Here is a 17,647-nt window from a genome sequence, read left to right on the forward strand (position 1 = left end):
GGTGTGCACATTTTTTCTGAGGTCTTGGCTGATTTCTTTTGATTTTCCCATGATGTCAAGCAAAGAGGCACTGAGTTTGAAGGTAGGCCTTGAAATACATCCACAGGTACACCTCCAATTGACTCAAATGATGTCAATTAGCCTATCAGAAGCTTCTAAAGCCATTATATCATTTTCTGGAATTTTCCAAGCTGTTTAAAGGCACAGTCAACTTAGTGTACGTAAACTTCTGACCCACTGGAATTGTGACACAGCAAATTATAAACGTTGTAAACATTTGTTGGAAAATTACTTTTGTCATGAACGAAGTCGATGTCCTAACCGCCTTGCCAAAACTATAGTTTGTTATCAAGAAATGTGTGGAGTGGTTTAAAAATGTGTATGCAAACTTCTGACTACAACTCTATATTATAACAAATTATAAAGTTAATTAGTATACTACAGTAACAGTCAAAATGTTGGACACACCTACTCATTCAAGGGTTTTTCTTTATTTTTACTATTTTCTACATTGTAGAATAATCGTGAAGACATCAAAACTATGAAATAACACATAGGGAATCATGTAGTCACCAAAACTATATGTTAAATAAATCAAAATATGTTTAATATTTGAGATTCTTCAAAGTAGCCACCTTTTGCCTTGATAACAGATCTTCACACTCTTGGCATTCTCTCAACCAGCTTCATGAGGAATGCTTTTTCAACAGTCTTGAAGGGAGTTCCCACATATGCTGACTACTTGTTGGCTGGTTTTCAATTGTGTTGAGGTTGAGTGATTGTGGAGGCCATGTCATCTGATGCAGCACTCCATCACTCTCCTCCTTGTTACAATTGCCCTTACACACCCTGGGAGGTGTGTTTGGGTCATTGTCCTGTTGAAAAACAAATGATAGTGCCACTAAGCGCAAATATGATGGGATGGGGTGTCGCTGCAAAATGCTGTGGTAGCCATGCTGGTTAAGTGTGCCTTGAATTCTAAATAAATCACTGACATTGTCACCAGCAAAGCACCCCCAAACCATCACACCTCCTCTTTCATGCTTCACGGTGGAAACCACACATACAGACGTCATCCATTCACCTACTCTGTTTCCCACAAAGACAATCTCAAATTTGGACTCCTCAGACCAAAGTGGTTTCTTTGCATCAATTCGACCATGAAGTCCTGATTCACAGAGTCTCCTCCGTACAGTTGATGTTGAGATGTGTCGGTCTTGAACTCTCTGAAGCATTTATCTGGGCTGCAATCTGAAGTGCAGTTAACTCTAATGAACTTATCCTCTGCAGCAGAGGTAACTCTGAGTCTTCCTTTCCTGTGGCTGTCCTCATGAGAGCCAGTTTCATCACAGCACAATGGTTTTTGCGAATGCACTTGAAGAAACTTTCAAAGTTCTTGCAAATTTCCATATTGACTGACCTTCATGTCTTGAAGTAATGATGGATTGTCGTTTCTCTTTGCTTATTTGAGCTGTTCTTGCCATAATATGTACTTGGTCATTTACCAAATAGGGCTATCTTCTGTATGCTACCCCTAAATTGTCACGTCACAACCGATTGGCTCAAACGCATGAAGAAGTAACGGAATTCCACAAATGAACTTTTAACAAGGCACACCTGTTAATTGAAATGCATTCCAGGTGACTACCTAAGGAAACTGGTTGAGAGAATCTCAAGAGTGTGAAAAGCTGTCATCAAGGCAAAGGGTGGCCACTTTGAAAAATCTCAAATATAAATATATTTAGACTTATTTAACACTTTTTGGCTAATATATGATTCTATGTGTTATTTCATAGTGATGATGTCTTCACTATTATTCTACAATGTAGAAAATAGTAAAAGTAAAGAAACACCCTTGAATGAGTAGGTGTGTCCAAACTGGTAACTTTGACTGGTAAAATCAATAATTAAAGAGCTATCCAATCATAAGGGGATAGTGCTTGTTTCTCAGTGTTCAAACATAATTTTAGTTGTCACATACACATATTTAGAAGATGTTATTGCGGGTGTAGAGAAATGCTTGTGTTCCTATCTCCAGCAGTGCGGTAATATGAACAAAATACTGCAAAGTTGTTTCGGAGCTCGAAGCAGAGCTGCCATGTCTGTCGGCGCCATGTGAGTGTACAAACTGTTCTGTACACTCAGATGTTCACAGAGTTTAACCCTCTCTCCTCAATGAAAACTTCTGTCGGCCATGATGCATTCTCCTGTCGCAGGAATGAAAAATCGAGGATAGCGATTTAAGCATAAAGTACACTTTGTGTATGTATGTGTGTGTGTGTGTGTGTGTGTGTGTGTGTGTGTGTGTGTGTGTGTGTGTGTGTGTGTGTGTGTGTGTGTGTGTGTGTGTGTGTGTGTGTGTGTGTGTGTGTGTGTGTGTGTGTGTGTGTGTGTGTGTGTGTGTGTGTGTGTGTGTGTGTGTGTGTGTGTGTGTGTGTGTGTGTGTGTGTGAGAGAGAGTGAGAGTAGGAGTGAGAGAGAAAATGGAAGCCCACACATAAGCCTGCGTGGCCAGCTCCAGCATGTTGCATTTGTCCGGCAGACAGTCCCCCTGCTGGGGCACGAGCAGGCGCCGAGTCTCCCATTTATCCCAACAGACGCTCGACAGGACAGGAATAAGCCTTAGAACTACACAGCAAAATATCTTAGTTACTTTAGCATTCCGACCCTTTGCTATGAGATTTGAAATTGAGTTCAGGTCCATCCTGTTTCCAATGATCATCCTTGAGATGTTTCTACAACTTGATTGGAGTCCTGCAGTAATACATTCAATTGGTTGGACATGATTTGGAAAGACACACACCTGCCTATATAAGGTCCCACAGTTGACAGTGCGTGTCAGAGCAAAAACCAGTGGTTAGAGCGTGGGACTAGTAACCGGAGGGTTGCAAGTTCAAACCCCCGAGCTGACAAGCTGACAAACCCCCGAGCTGACAAGGTACAAATCTGTTGTTCTGCCCCTGAACAGGCGGTTAACCCACTGTTCCTAGGCCATCATTGAAAATAAGAATTTGTTCTTAACTGACTTGCCTAGTTTCGTTTTTTTTGTTTTTTTTTATCGATAAAGTTTGTAACCACCAAGAGCTAGAGCTGGTTGCCCAGCGAAACTGAGCAATTGGGGGAGAAGGGCCTTGGTCTGGGAGTTGACCAAGAACCCAATGGTCACTCTGACAGAGTTCCTCTGTGGATATGGTAGAACCTTCCAGAAGGAGAACCATCTCTGCAGCACTCCACCAATCAGGCCTTTATGGTAGAGTTGCCAGATGGAAGCAACTCCTCAGTAAAAGCACATAACAGTCCTTAGAGAGTTTCAAAGTATACTACTAGTGATTTAAATATGTTTTTGTTTGTTTGTTTGTTTGTTTCTTTGAGCTGTATCTCAGCTAAAGATGAAAAAGTAATATTGACTGGCGAAAGTACATTAACTGCTACCATGAAGGGAGAATGACAGCCCGCTTTGAGTTTGAGATCTTTCATTCAAACCTGCTTCAGATTGCTCAGGACCTCGGACTGGGGTGAAGGTTCACCTTGCAACAGGAAAACGACCCTAAGCACACAGCCAAGACAACGCAGGAGTGGATTCGAGACAAGTCTCTGAATGTCCTTGAGTGGTCCAGCCTGAGCCCGGACTTGAACCCAGTCTAACATCGCTCCCCATCTGACCTGACAAAGCTTGAGAGGATCTGCAGAGAATAATGTAGCGTTATACCCAAGAAGACTCAAGGTGGTAATTGCTGCCAAGGTGCTTCAACAAAGTACTGAAAAAAGGGTCTGAATACTTAAATGATTTTTCAGTTTTACATTTTTAATACATTTGCAAACATTTCTAAAATATATATTTTGCTTTGACATTATGGGGTATTATGGGGTATTGTCTGTAGACTGATAAGAGGAAAACAATGATGTAATCAATTTGAGAATAAGGCTGTAACATAACAAAATGTGTAAAAGGTCAAGGGGTCTGAATTCTTTCTAATTTTGAGTTGCACCCCCTTTTGCCCACAAAACAATCTCAATTCTTGAAGATATGGACTCTAAAAGGTGTCAAAAGCAATCCACAGGAATGCTGACCCATATTGACTCCAATGCTTCCCACAGTTGTGTCAAGTTGACTGGTAGTGGCTCTCTACTCTGAATAGCTCATTTCATCTCATCCCACAGGTGCTCAATTGGATTGAGATCTGGTGACTGGGCAAGCCACTGCAGTAAGTTGAATTTACTGTCATGTTTCTGGAACCATTCCTGGACAATCCTAGCCTTGTGGCATTGGGCATTATCCTGCTGAATAAATTAATTCACAGATGGATACGCAGCTGCCATGAAGGGATGCACCTGATTGGCAATGATGTTCAGATATCCTGAAGCATTCAAATGTTGCTCCGCTTTTGGCATGATAACACACCATCACCAGCCTGCAATGTTGACATGCGGCACGATGGCTGCATGTACTCTTGTACATCCTAGTCCTCCCATCAGCATGAAACAGCAGGAACCGGGATTCATCAGACCTGGAAATGTTTTTCCAATTCTCCAGTGTCCAATGTTTTTGTGCCTTAGCCCACTGCAACTGCAGTTTCTTGTTTTTTTTTTGCTGTAAAAAGTGGAACTATTTAAGGTTGTCTGCTGCTATACACCATTTGTGTCAAGGTATGACGAGTTGTGCATTCTTTTATGGGTCTTTGCGAACTAATGTTGTACTGTTGTACTGGACTTCTTTTGACTAACTGTAGCCCGACTGTTGCTCTGCACAATTTGTGTCAGCCTCCTTTGTCCTCTTTCATCAATGACCCATTTTTGAAAACTGGCCTGCCTTTGGCTGGATGTCTTTTGGGTGGTGGACCAATCTTGATACACAAGGAAAACTTTGAGTGACAAAAACCCAGCAGCTTTGCAGTTCTTAATACAGACTGGTTCACCTAGCACCTACTACCAAATACCAGGCACTTAAATCTGTTCTTGCCCATTCAGCCTCATACACAATCCATGTCTCAGTTGTCTCAAGGCTTAAAAGTCCTTCTTTAACCTGTGTCCTCCCCTTTATCTACAGTACAAATATTGAAGTGGATTTTCAGTAACAGGTGACATCAATAAGGGGTCATAGCTCTAACCTGGATTAACCAGACCAGTTTATCTAATGGCAAGAGCAGGTGTTCCTAATGTTTTGTAGACTCAGAGTACAGTAGCCTCTTCAGTATAAATCCATTCTCTGTAAATTAGGTCTTTCAAGAGATTTGAAAAATCAAGATAATTGCAGGATTTGCAGTGATAAATCGCGATCACATTAACATTTAACATTTAAGTCATTTAGCAGACGCTCTTATCCAGAGCGACTTACAAATTGGTGCATTCACCTTATGACATCCAGTGGGACAGTCACTTAACAATAGTGCATCTAAAACTTAGGGGGGGGGTGGGGTGAGAGGGATTACTTAACCTATCCTAGGTATTCCTTAAAGAGGTGGGGTTTCAGGTGTCTCCGGAAGGTGGTGATTGACTCCGCTGTCCTGGCGTTCGTGAGGGAGTTTGTTCCACCATTGGGGGGCCAGGGCAGCGAACAGTTTTGACTGGGCTGAGCGGGAGCTGTACTTCCTCAGTGGTAGGGAGGCGAGCAGGCCAGAGGTGGATGAACGCAGTGCCCTTGTTTGGGTGTAGGGCCTGATCAGAGCCTGGAGGTACTGAGGTGCCGTTCCCCTCACAGCTCCGTAGGCAAGCACCATGGTCTTGTAGCGGATGCGAGCTTCAACTGGAAGCCAGTGGAGAGAACGGAGGAGCGGGGTGACGTGAGAGAACTTGGGAAGGTTGAACACCAGACGGGCTGCGGCGTTCTGGATGAGTTGAAGGGGTTTAATGGCACAGGCAGGGAGCCCAGCCAACAGCGAGTTGCAGTAATCCAGACGGGAGATGACAAGTGCCTGGATTAGGACCTGCGCCGCTTCCTGTGTGAGGCAGGGTCGTACTCTGCGGATGTTGTAGAGCATGAACCTACAGGAACGGGCCACCGCCTTGATGTTAGTTGAGAACGACAGGGTGTTGTCCAGGATCACGCCAAGGTTCTTGGCGCTCTGGGAGGAGGACACAATGGAGTTGTCGACCGTGATGGCGAGATCATGGAACGGGCAGTCCTTCCCCGGGAGGAAGAGCAGCTCCGTCTTGCCGAGGTTCAGCTTGAGGTGGTGATCCGTCATCCACACTGATATGTCTGCCAGACATGCAGAGATGCGATTCGCCACCTGGTCATCAGAAGGGGGAAAGGAGAAGATTAATTGTGTGTCGTCTGCATAGCAATGATAAGAGAGACCATGTGAGGTTATGACAGAGCCAAGTGACTTGGTGTATAGCGAGAATAGGAGAGGGCCAAGAACAGAGCCCTGGGGGACACCAGTGGTGAGAGCGCGTGGTGAGGAGACAGATTCTCGCCACGCCACCTGGTAGGAGCGACCTGTCAGGTAGGACGCAATCCAAGCGTGGGCCGCGCCGGAGATGCCCAACTCAGAGAGGGTGGAGAGGAGGATCTGATGGTTCACAGTATCGAAGGCAGCCGATAGATCTAGAAGGATGAGAGCAGAGGAGAGAGAGTTAGCTTTAGCAGTGCGGAGCGCCTCCGTGATACAGAGGAGAGCAGTCTCAGTTGAATGACTAGTCTTGAAACCTGACTGATTTGGATCAAGAAGGTCATTCAGAGAGAGATAGCGGGAGAGCTGGCCAAGGACGGCACGTTCAAGAGTTTTGGAGAGAAAAGAAAGAAGGGATACTGGTCTGTAATTGTTGACATCGGAGGGATCGAGTGTAGGTTTTTTCAGAAGGGGTGCAACTCTCGCTCTCTTGAAGACGGAAGGGACGTAGCCAATGGTCAGGGATGAGTTGATGAGCGAGGTGAGGTAAGGGAGAAGGTCTCCGGAAATGGTCTGGAGAAGAGAGGAGGGGATAGGGTCAAGCGGGCAGGTTGTTGGGCGGCCGGCCGTCACAAGACGCGAGATTTCATCTGGAGAGAGAGGGGAGAAAGAGGTCAGAGCACAGGGTAGGGCAGTGTGAGCAGAACCAGCGGTGTCGTTTGACTTAGCAAACGAGGATCGGATGTCGTCGACCTTCTTTTCAAAATGGTTGACGAAGTCATCTGCAGAGAGGGAGGAGGGGGGAGGGGGCGGAGGATTCAGAAGGGAGGAGAAGGTGGCAAAGAGCTTCCTAGGGTTAGAGGCAGATGCTTGGAATTTAGCGTGGTAGAAAGTGGCTTTAGCAGCAGAGACAGAGGAGGAAAATGTAGAGAGGAGGGAGTGAAAGGATGCCAGGTCCGCAGGGAGGCGAGTTTTCCTCCATTTCCGCTCGGCTGCCCGGAGCCCTGTTCTGTGAGCTCGCAATGAGTCATCGAGCCACGGAGCGGGAGGGGAGGACCGAGCCGGCCTGGAGGATAGGGGACATAGAGAGTCAAGGGATGCAGAGAGGGAGGAGAGGAGGGTTGAGGAGGCAGAATCAGGAGATAGGTGGGAGAAGGTTTGAGCGGAGGGAAGAGATGATAGGATGGAAGAGGAGAGAGTAGCGGGGGAGAGAGAGCGAAGGTTGGGACGGCGCGATACCATCCGAGTAGGGGCAGTGTGGGAGGTGTTGGATGAGAGCGAGAGGGAAAAGGATACAAGGCAGTGGTCGGAGACTTGGAGGGGAGTTGCAGTGAGGTTAGTGGAAGAACAGCATCTAGTAAAGATGAGGTCGAGCGTATTGCCTGCCTTGTGAGTAGGGGGGAAGGTGAGAGGGTGAGGTCAAAAGAGGAGAGGAGTGGAAAGAAGGAGGCAGAGAGGAAAGAGTCAAAGGTAGACGTGGGGAGGTTAAAGTCGCCCAGAACTGTGAGAGGTGAGCCGTCCTCAGGAAAGGAGCTTATCAAGGCATCAAGCTCATTGATGAACTCTCCGAGGGAACCTGGAGGGCGATAAATGATAAGGATGTTAAGCTTGAAAGGGCTAGTAACTGTGACAGCATGGAATTCAAAGGAGGCGATAGACAGATGGGTAAGGGGAGAAAGAGAGAATGACCACTTGGGAGAGATGAGGATCCCGGTGCCACCACCCCGCTGACCAGACGCTCTCGGGGTGTGCGAGAACACGTGGGCGGACGAAGAGAGAGCAGTAGGAGTAGCAGTGTTGTCTGTGGTGATCCATGTTTCCGTCAGTGCCAAGAAGTCGAGGGACTGGAGGGAGGCATAGGCTGAGATGAACTCTGCCTTGTTGACCGCAGATTGGCAGTTCCAGAGGCTACCGGAGACCTGGAACTCCACGTGGGTCGTGCGCGCTGGGTCCACCAGAGTAGGGTGGCCGCGGCCACTCGGTGTGGAGCGTTTGTATGGTCTGTGCAGAGAGGAGAGAACAGGGATAAACAGACACATAGTTGACAGGCTACAGAAGAGGCTACGCTAATGCAAAGGAGATTGGAATGACAAGTGGACTACACGTCTCGAATGTTCAGAAAGTTAAGCTACATAGCAAGAATCTTATTGACTAAAATGATTAAAATGATACAGTACTGCTGAAGTAGGCCAGCTGGCAGTGGGTGCGTTGTTGACACTACACTAATCAAGTCGTTCCGTTGAGTGTAATAGTTTCTGCAGTGTTGCTATTCGGGGGCTAGCAGGCTAGCTAGCAGTGTTGTTTACGTTACGTTGCGTTAAAAGAACGACAATAGATGGCTAGCGAACCTAGAAAATCGCTCTAGACTACACAATTATCTTTGATACAAAGACGGCTATGTAGCTAGCTAAGTAGCTAGCTACGATCAAACAAATCAAACCGTTGTACTGTAATGAAATGAAGTGAAAAAGTGATACAACCTGTGAATGCGACCGGGTAGTTGAGTTCTATACAGAAGACGTTGGCTAGCGTTGGCTAGCTGTTGGCTAGCTAGCAGAGTTGGCTAGCTAGCAGAGTCACCTACGTTAAGGACGACAAATAGCTGGCTAGCTAACCTCGGTAAATTAAGATAATCACTCTAAGACTACACACTCTAAACCTAAACAACACAATTATCTTGGATACGATGATACGATGATACGAAGACAGCAAAGACAGCTATGTAGGTAGCTAACACTAAACTAATCAAGTCGTTCAGTTGAGTGTAATAGTAATAGTTTCTCAGTGCAGCTAGTCAGTGGACGTTAGCTAGCTGGCTAGTGAAGACTACGTTAGGACGGCGAAATATGATAATTACGCAATTATCTTTGATACAAAGACGGCTATGTAGCTAGCTGAGAAGAAATTGCTAAGATAAGACAAATCAAACCGTTGTGATATAATGAAATATAATGAAAAAGTTATACTACCCGTTGGAGCGACGTGCAGATGCGACCACTCGCTCCAACCGGAACCGCAAATTCAGAATTTTCTCCGATCGATTAGGAATTTTAGACAATGCGATTAAAAACAATTAGTGTCTAAATTTTTAAAAAGTGAACTCAAGTTAAATTAACTGATTAACTCTGAGAGCCCTACTGTAAGTATAAATTGAGTCACACTGTAATTGTTTGATCTATGTGTGCGCTTCATGCAATTACACTGTAGGCTATGTTTTGTTCTAAACAGCTATATCAACTCACCATGGAACATGCTAGTTTGTCAATTCATAAATCATCCACCCACTGAATCATGCTAACGGTGACATACTGTAATTTAACCCTTGTGAGTGGAGGTCGAACAACAAGGGCTTTTCAGCGACTGTCAACCTTTTCAAAGATATCAGTGGAGTCATTAGCGTCACTGACTGCCCAAATACTGTGGCTCCAACAACTACCCCCCTCTCTCCTATCATCAAAATAGTTCCAACAACTACCCCCCTCTCTTCTATCATCAAAATAGTTCCAACAACTACCCCCCTCTCTTCTATCATCAAAATAGTTCCAACAACTACCCCCCCTCTCTCCTATCATCAAAATAGTTCCAACAACTACCCCCCTCTCTCCTATCATCAAAATAGTTCCAACAACTACCCCCCTCTCTTCTATCATCGAAATAGTTCCAACAACTACCCCCCTCTCTCTTATCATCAAAATAGTTCCAACAACTATCATCTCTCTCCTATCATCAAAATAGTTCCAACAACTACCCCCCTCTCTCCTATCATCAAAATAGTTCCAACAACTACCCCCCTCTCTCCTATCATCAAAATAGTTCCAACAACTATCCTCTCTCTCCTATCATCAAAATAGTTCCAACAACTAACCCCTCTCTCCTATCATTGAAATAGTTCCAACAACTATCCTCTCTCCTATCATCGAAATAGTTCCAACAACTATCCTCTCTCTCCTATCATCGAAATAGTTCCAACAACTATCATCTCTCTCCTATCATCGAAATAGTTCCAACAACTATCATCTCTCTCCTATCATAGAAATAGTTCCAACAACTATCCTCTCTCTCCTATCATCGAAATAGTTCCAACAACTACCCCCCTCTCTCCTAACATAGAAATAGTTCCAACAACTATCCTCTCTCTCCTATCATCGAAATAGTTCCAACAACTATCATCTCTCTCCTATCATTGAAATAGTTCCAACAACTATCCTCTCTCTCCTATCATCGAAATAGTTCCAACAACTATCCTCTCTCTCCTATCATCGAAATAGTTCCAACAACTATCATCTCTCTCCTATCATCGAAATAGTTCCAACAACTATCCTCTCTCTCCTATCATCGAAATAGTTCCAACAACTACCCCCCTCTCTCCTATCATCGAAATAGTTCCAACAACTATCCTCTCTCTCCTATCATCAAAATAGTTCCAACAACTACCCCCCTCTCTCCTATCATCGAAATAGTTCCAACAACTACCCCCCTCTCTCCTATCATCGAAATAGTTCCAACAACTATCCTCTCTCTCCTATCATCGAAATAGTTCCAACAACTACCCCCCTCTCTCCTATCATCGAAATAGTTCCAACAACTATCCTCTCTCTCCTATCATCGAAATAGTTCCAACAACTACCCCCCTCTCTCCTAACATAGAAATAGTTCCAACAACTATCCTCTCTCTCCTATCATCTAAATAGTTCCAACAACTATCATCTCTCTCCTATCATCGAAATAGTTCCAACAACTATCCTCTCTCTCCTATCATCGAAATAGTTCCAACAACTATCCTCTCTCTCCTATCATCGAAATAGTTCCAACAACTATCATCTCTCTCCTATCATCGAAATAGTTCCAACAACTATCATCTCTCTCCTATCATAGAAATAGTTCCAACAACTATCCTCTCTCTCCTATCATCGAAATAGTTCCAACAACTACCCCCCTCTCTCCTAACATAGAAATAGTTCCAACAACTATCCTCTCTCTCCTATCATCGAAATAGTTCCAACAACTATCATCTCTCTCCTATCATCGAAATAGTTCCAACAACTATCCTCTCTCTCCTATCATCGAAATAGTTCCAACAACTATCCTCTCTCTCCTATCATCGAAATAGTTCCAACAACTATCATCTCTCTCCTATCATCGAAATAGTTCCAACAACTATCATCTCTCTCCTATCATAGAAATAGTTCCAACAACTATCATCTCTCTCCTATCATCCTAAAAGGAGTGTGTGTGTGTGTGTGTGTGTGTGTGTGTGTGTGTGTGTGTGTGTGTGTGTGTGTGTGTGTGTGTGTGTGTGTGTGTGTGTGTGTGTGTGTGTGTGTGTGTGTGTGTGTGTGTGTGTGTGTGTGTGTGTGTGTGTGTGTGTGTGTGTTAGCAGAGACTCTCCATTATATTGACCAGGTACTATAGTGGCTGCTCTATCAGACTATCCATTATATTGACCAGATACTGTAGTGGCTGCTCTATCAGACTCTCCATTATATTGACCAGGTACTGTAGTGGCTGCTCTATCAGACTATCCATTATATTGACCAGATACTGTAGTGGCTGCTCTATCAGACTCTCCATTATATTGACCAGATACTGTAGTGGCTGCTCTATCAGACTCTCCATTATATTGACCAGGTACTGTAGTGGCTGCTCTATCAGACTCTCCATTATATTGACCAGGTACTGTAGTGGCTGCTCTATCAGACTCTCCATTATATTGACCAGGTACTGTAGTGGCTGCTCTATCAGACTACGTGTGTGCCTAAAATGGCCGAAGTGGCAGCGGGGGCGGATTGCTGTTATCCTCTTTATTCAGACTCCATCGCTCATAATTTCTCAGGCTAATTATTATATGATGTGCTTTGTGATGTGCTTTGTTGAGAGAGGAGTGCTTCGTGGCTGTAAAATACAGAAATGTTAATTCAATAGGAGAAATATCTAAGCTATATCAAATCAAATCAAATTTATTTATATAGCCCTTCGTACATCAGCTGATATCTCAAAGTGCTGTACAGAAACCCAGCCTAAAACTCCAAACAGCAAGCAATGCAGGTGTAGAAGCACAGTGGCTAGGAAAAACTCCCTAGAAAGGCCAAAACCTAGGAAGAAACCTAGAGAGGAACCAGGCTATGTGGGGTGGCCAGTCCTCTTCTGGCTCTGCCGGGTGGAGATTATAACAGAACATGGCCAAGATGTTCAAATGTTCATAAATGACCAGCATGGTCGAATAATAATAAGGCAGAACAGTTGAAACTGGAGCAGCAGCACAGTCAGGTGGACTGGGGACAGCAAGGAGTCATCATGTCAGGTAGTCCTGGGGCATGGTCCTAGGGCTCAGGTCCTCCGAGAGAGAGAAAGAAAGAGAGAAGGAGAGAATTTGAGAACGCACACTTAGATTCACACAGGACACCGAATAGGACAGGAGAAGTACTCCAGATATAACAAACTGACCCTAGCCCCCCGACACATAAACTACTGCAGCATAAATACTGGAGGCTGAGACGGGAGGGGTCAGGAGACACTGTCTCCCGTCATGACATACAACAACAAGTACAAACACAAGGGTTATTTATTAAAACACCCAGCATGCATCGCTCACTGTCAGTATTCCTTTGTTACCTTACCTAATAAGTTTTCCTTTGTATGCCTTATTAGCTCTCTGGATATGTGAGAATCAGTTCAAAATTAGTGTATTGCATGGTTTTTGTTGTTGTTGGTGTGTGAATAAATTCCCTAATTGAATGTGTAAGGGAACACCCCCCCCTGAAATGGACAAAAATGAATAGGAACATATTGGCACCGTACGAAACATATACACAGTGTCCAATACCACTCAATTGGACGTCGTTTCATTCAAACTAATGCCATATGGCAAATGCTAAGTGTAACACTGCAAAAATCCAATAGATGTCGTGTGCGCTCCACCGTAATTTTTCATATTGCAAATGTATCAAGTCAAGACCCAAGAGTAAAATTTTGATAATTTGAACATTTTTTCAAAAACGTATCACCCCCTTATAAAAGTGCTTTCTGGACCGTTTTTCGAAAGTATAATATATAATGTATAAGAACTGTATGAACATACTTTTGTCATATTTGATTATCATATTCATTTTTTTACTTGTCCATAAGGCACATGTTTTGTATATTTGCAATATGATTTCATAGGAAGTCAAAAGTCAAAGTGAAAAGTCACTTTCTTCTTTTTTTGCCAAATGCTATAAGAAATGTCCAAATGCAACATGAAAGATTTGAAAGTGCCAAATCAGGATGTTATGTCCATTTGCCATGTACGATCAATGGAAGTCGGTTTACAAACTCAAAAGTCAGAGAACCATGTCCAAAAGGCATTTATACTGCCAAAATGATATATAACACTATGTTATGCCATGAATCAACCTAGATGGTTTATTTGTCATGTATGATGAGGGAGAAGTGGGACTGTTGTTTTTAAACGTCCAAAATTACAAGGGGCACCCCAACCATGGACCCCTTGCTACCCCGTAATGGCATTAAAACACATTTTTAAAATGTCCTCCTGGTAATCCGTTCCAATCACCAAGTGCACGGCGGTGCATTTGCAATATGTTTCAATGTGCATTTACCATCACGAATTTGACATGCTCAAAAATTCTGCAGAAATGCAAAATTGACCGGGCAGTGATTCTTATTCCTCTCCATCGCTCGTTGGGGTTGATTTCAGAATGTCACTTTGGTGATGGTACCTCACTGTTGAAACATATTGCAAATGGACAAAAGTCAGCCAGCAAGTCACCCTCCATCAGTCAATTAGATATCATTCTGACACCAAACTGATACAAACTGACACCACACCCACTTTTTGGGTCCTACAGTAGGTCTATGCATCACACTGTGTCCCTCTGTCCAAGCTGTGTGTGTGAGTTTTACTTGGAAATTTAATGGGAGACATGACTGATTTACAGTTCATGAGGGTTTCTTAATCGCACAATTAAAGGCACTTCCGGTTGGCACAGGAAGCTATAAGTAAACACATATCCTCATTTGAGTAGGCTCTTACAGAATCCTGAGTTTTAAGTCTATACGTTAAGAACTGACTGATTTACACAGGGTTGAATGCACTATTTCTCACAAACTGCAGGTTGGGTATGGCAAAACACTTTTAGGTCGATTTTAAACACTTCCGGTTGCTCCAGGAATCCACACAGGTAGACCTCATAGTGGCCTGATGGATTGTCATGGAAGACAGGTTCATAAGACATGCATAACCCACATAGGCTTCAGGTTGAATTTAGGGGTGCAGGCAATATATTCCTATGGGGAGAGAAGTCATTGAAAACTGTTTGATGTAAACTGTTAAGGGTTAATGCCACATGGTCAAGGTTAGGCTTGCACAGATCGGGAGGACTTGTTGTGCTTCTAACCCAAACTGTTCTCCCGCTTTCACCCAAAAGCACCTGCAATTTAGGGCCAGGCTTCATTATGGGCCTACTTTTTTCATGGTTGCTGAGCTCAGACCTAGCAAGCTACGGTCTAGCGGGCATCTCGTTGAACTCGGCACAGCCTAGAGATTATGATAATGACATTGCAGGATCTAAGTGTCTTTAAGCACCACACTTTGTTACTCCATCCTTGCTGTGTGTGTGTGTGTGTGTGTGCGTGTGTGTGAGAGAGAGAGCTTTTCTCTGACATCTGTTGGGAGAAATTACTGACTTACAGTTAATGAGTGTTGCCTAATCACACATATGAAGTTTTGAAAAGAGCAAACCTTTTTAACCCTTCGAAACAGCACCTATGACACCATTTTAAGGCACTTCCAGTTGACACAGGAAGCTGAAAGTGAACACATATCCTCCTTGGGGTAGGCACTTCTAGAATTTAGAGTTTTAAGTCTTTATGTTAAGAACTGACTTATTTACAGAGGGTTGAATGAGTATGTGTTATTTCAGAAAACCACAGAAAATCGCAGAAATCTTGCAGAGCTCTGAAACACACGTAAAAAAGATTAGTCTGAACACGCTGCAACAGGATCTGTAAGTAAAAATAAATAAAAAAACATCACCAATTGTACATTGTACGATTTCTCTTAAATTGCGATAGATTAATGGCTGGTTCTTTTTTTCCTGACACTTTAATCCCAGAAAAATGGCCATAACTCAAAAACCGTTAAGGCCTCGACGTCATCTTCTTTGGGGCCAACTGCCCATTATGCCAAACCTATGCTCACCAAGTTTCGTCTTCAAAGTATTTTCCATTTAGGAGAAAAGACCACGTCATGATTGGTGATGTTTTGTACATTTGCAATATGATTCTATTTGCCCTCTGGTGGGATTTACCGGGACAGAAAAATACCAACATTTGAACATTTTATAAAACGGAAAACGATTGTCCGAGAGACTTCGTTTGATGACTTTCCGAAAGATCCGGCCCTGCTGCACGGCCCGCTGCCGTCCGCGATTTTTTAGAAAAGTTGGCGGACGTCTAGTAAGGGACCGTACATTTGCAATATTGACTTTCTCACTAACCATATGGCAAATGTCTAAATGTTCCCTTCATGTATGTAAAGGATTCTAGACGTCTCCCTTTGACACACTGTCTATCTGTTGCGTTCCATTTGGCACCCTTTTCAGCCATGGGCCCTGGTCAAAAAGTGTGCACTAAATCGGATGCCATTTGGGATACAAGCCTTTGTATATTGTATTTTCCCTCAGGTGACCAGTGGTGTCAACTCATCAGCAAGGTGCTTCCCTCTTTGATGCCTGACCTGGTGTTCATCAATCACTCATCCCTCGACAGACAGGCAGACAGACAGACACACACGCACGCACACACACTCTCTCCCTGTGATGCCTAATATGGCATCTATAGATCACTCAGACCTCTACACACACACACACACACACACACACACACACACACACACACACACACACACACACACACACACACACACACACACACACACACACACACACACACACACACACACACACACACACACACACACACACACACACACACACACACACACACACACACACATTCTCTCTCTGTGATGCCTGACATGGCGTCTATCCATCGCTCAGCCCTCTACACACACACACACACACACACACACACACACACACACACACACACACACACACACACACACACACACACACACACACACACACACACACACACACACACACACACACACACACACACACACACACACACACGCACACACACACACACGCACACTCTCTCTCTCTCTCTCTCTCTCTCTCTCTCTCTCTCTCTCTCTCTCTCTGTGATGCCTAACATGGCATCTATCCATCACTCAGCCCTCTATGCTAGCTACTCACAAAACACACTTTCATGCAAATATATATAGGCCCTGCAGAAATATCAGAAGGTAGAAAATTATATTCATGAGCAATGTAATGACATTTTTATAAATATTGCAGAGACCTGATTCTTTGATGTCAGGGTGTTCCACACATGCAAGCGCAAACAAACACACACACACACACACACACACACACACACACACACACACACACACACACACACACACACACACACACACACACACACACACACACACACACACACACACACACACACACACACACACACACACACACACACACACACACACACGGCATTATAATCAGATGATCTTTAAAGCAACCGTTTGCTCAAACACACATACCAATCTGCAGATTTGATTGTAGTGATCAGACACGGTACGGCATCCTTAACTGATTGAGACATAATTTAATTGAAGGATACACTGATTAGATAAAAAAAATTAAGACATTTCATCATATTCAGATTCTTAAAATATCCCAGCTTTTTATAAGACCACCAACAGGGAAAATAAAGGCTGGCTTAGTTAACAACACCGTTTAACTTGTAATGAGTTCACCTCCTCCTCTCACCATCCTATTAGAAACCACCAGGATGAGAAGATGCCAGTAGGCACTGGTCTTCTGTCGTAATTCAATCAGACATTCAAACATCCGAGATCTGATAATGGAACATATTATGAACTTTAAAAAAAATCATATGTCAAATCAAATTGAAAAATGTTTTAGTCACATGCGCCGAAATACAGCAGGTGTAGTAGACCTTACAGTGAAATGCTGAATACAGCAGGTGTAGTAGACCTTACAGTGAAATGCTGAATACAGCAGGTGTAGTAGACCTTACAGTGAAATGCTGAATACAGCAGGTGTAGTAGACCTTACAGTGAAATGCTGAATACAGCAGGTGTAGTAGACCTTACAGTGAAATGCTGAATACAGCAGGTGTAGTAGACCTTACAGTGAAATGCTGAATACAGCAGGTGTAGTA

The sequence above is a fragment of the Oncorhynchus gorbuscha genome, linkage group LG02 (assembly GCF_021184085.1).
Source record: "Oncorhynchus gorbuscha isolate QuinsamMale2020 ecotype Even-year linkage group LG02, OgorEven_v1.0, whole genome shotgun sequence".
Lineage (NCBI taxonomy): Eukaryota > Metazoa > Chordata > Actinopteri > Salmoniformes > Salmonidae > Oncorhynchus > Oncorhynchus gorbuscha.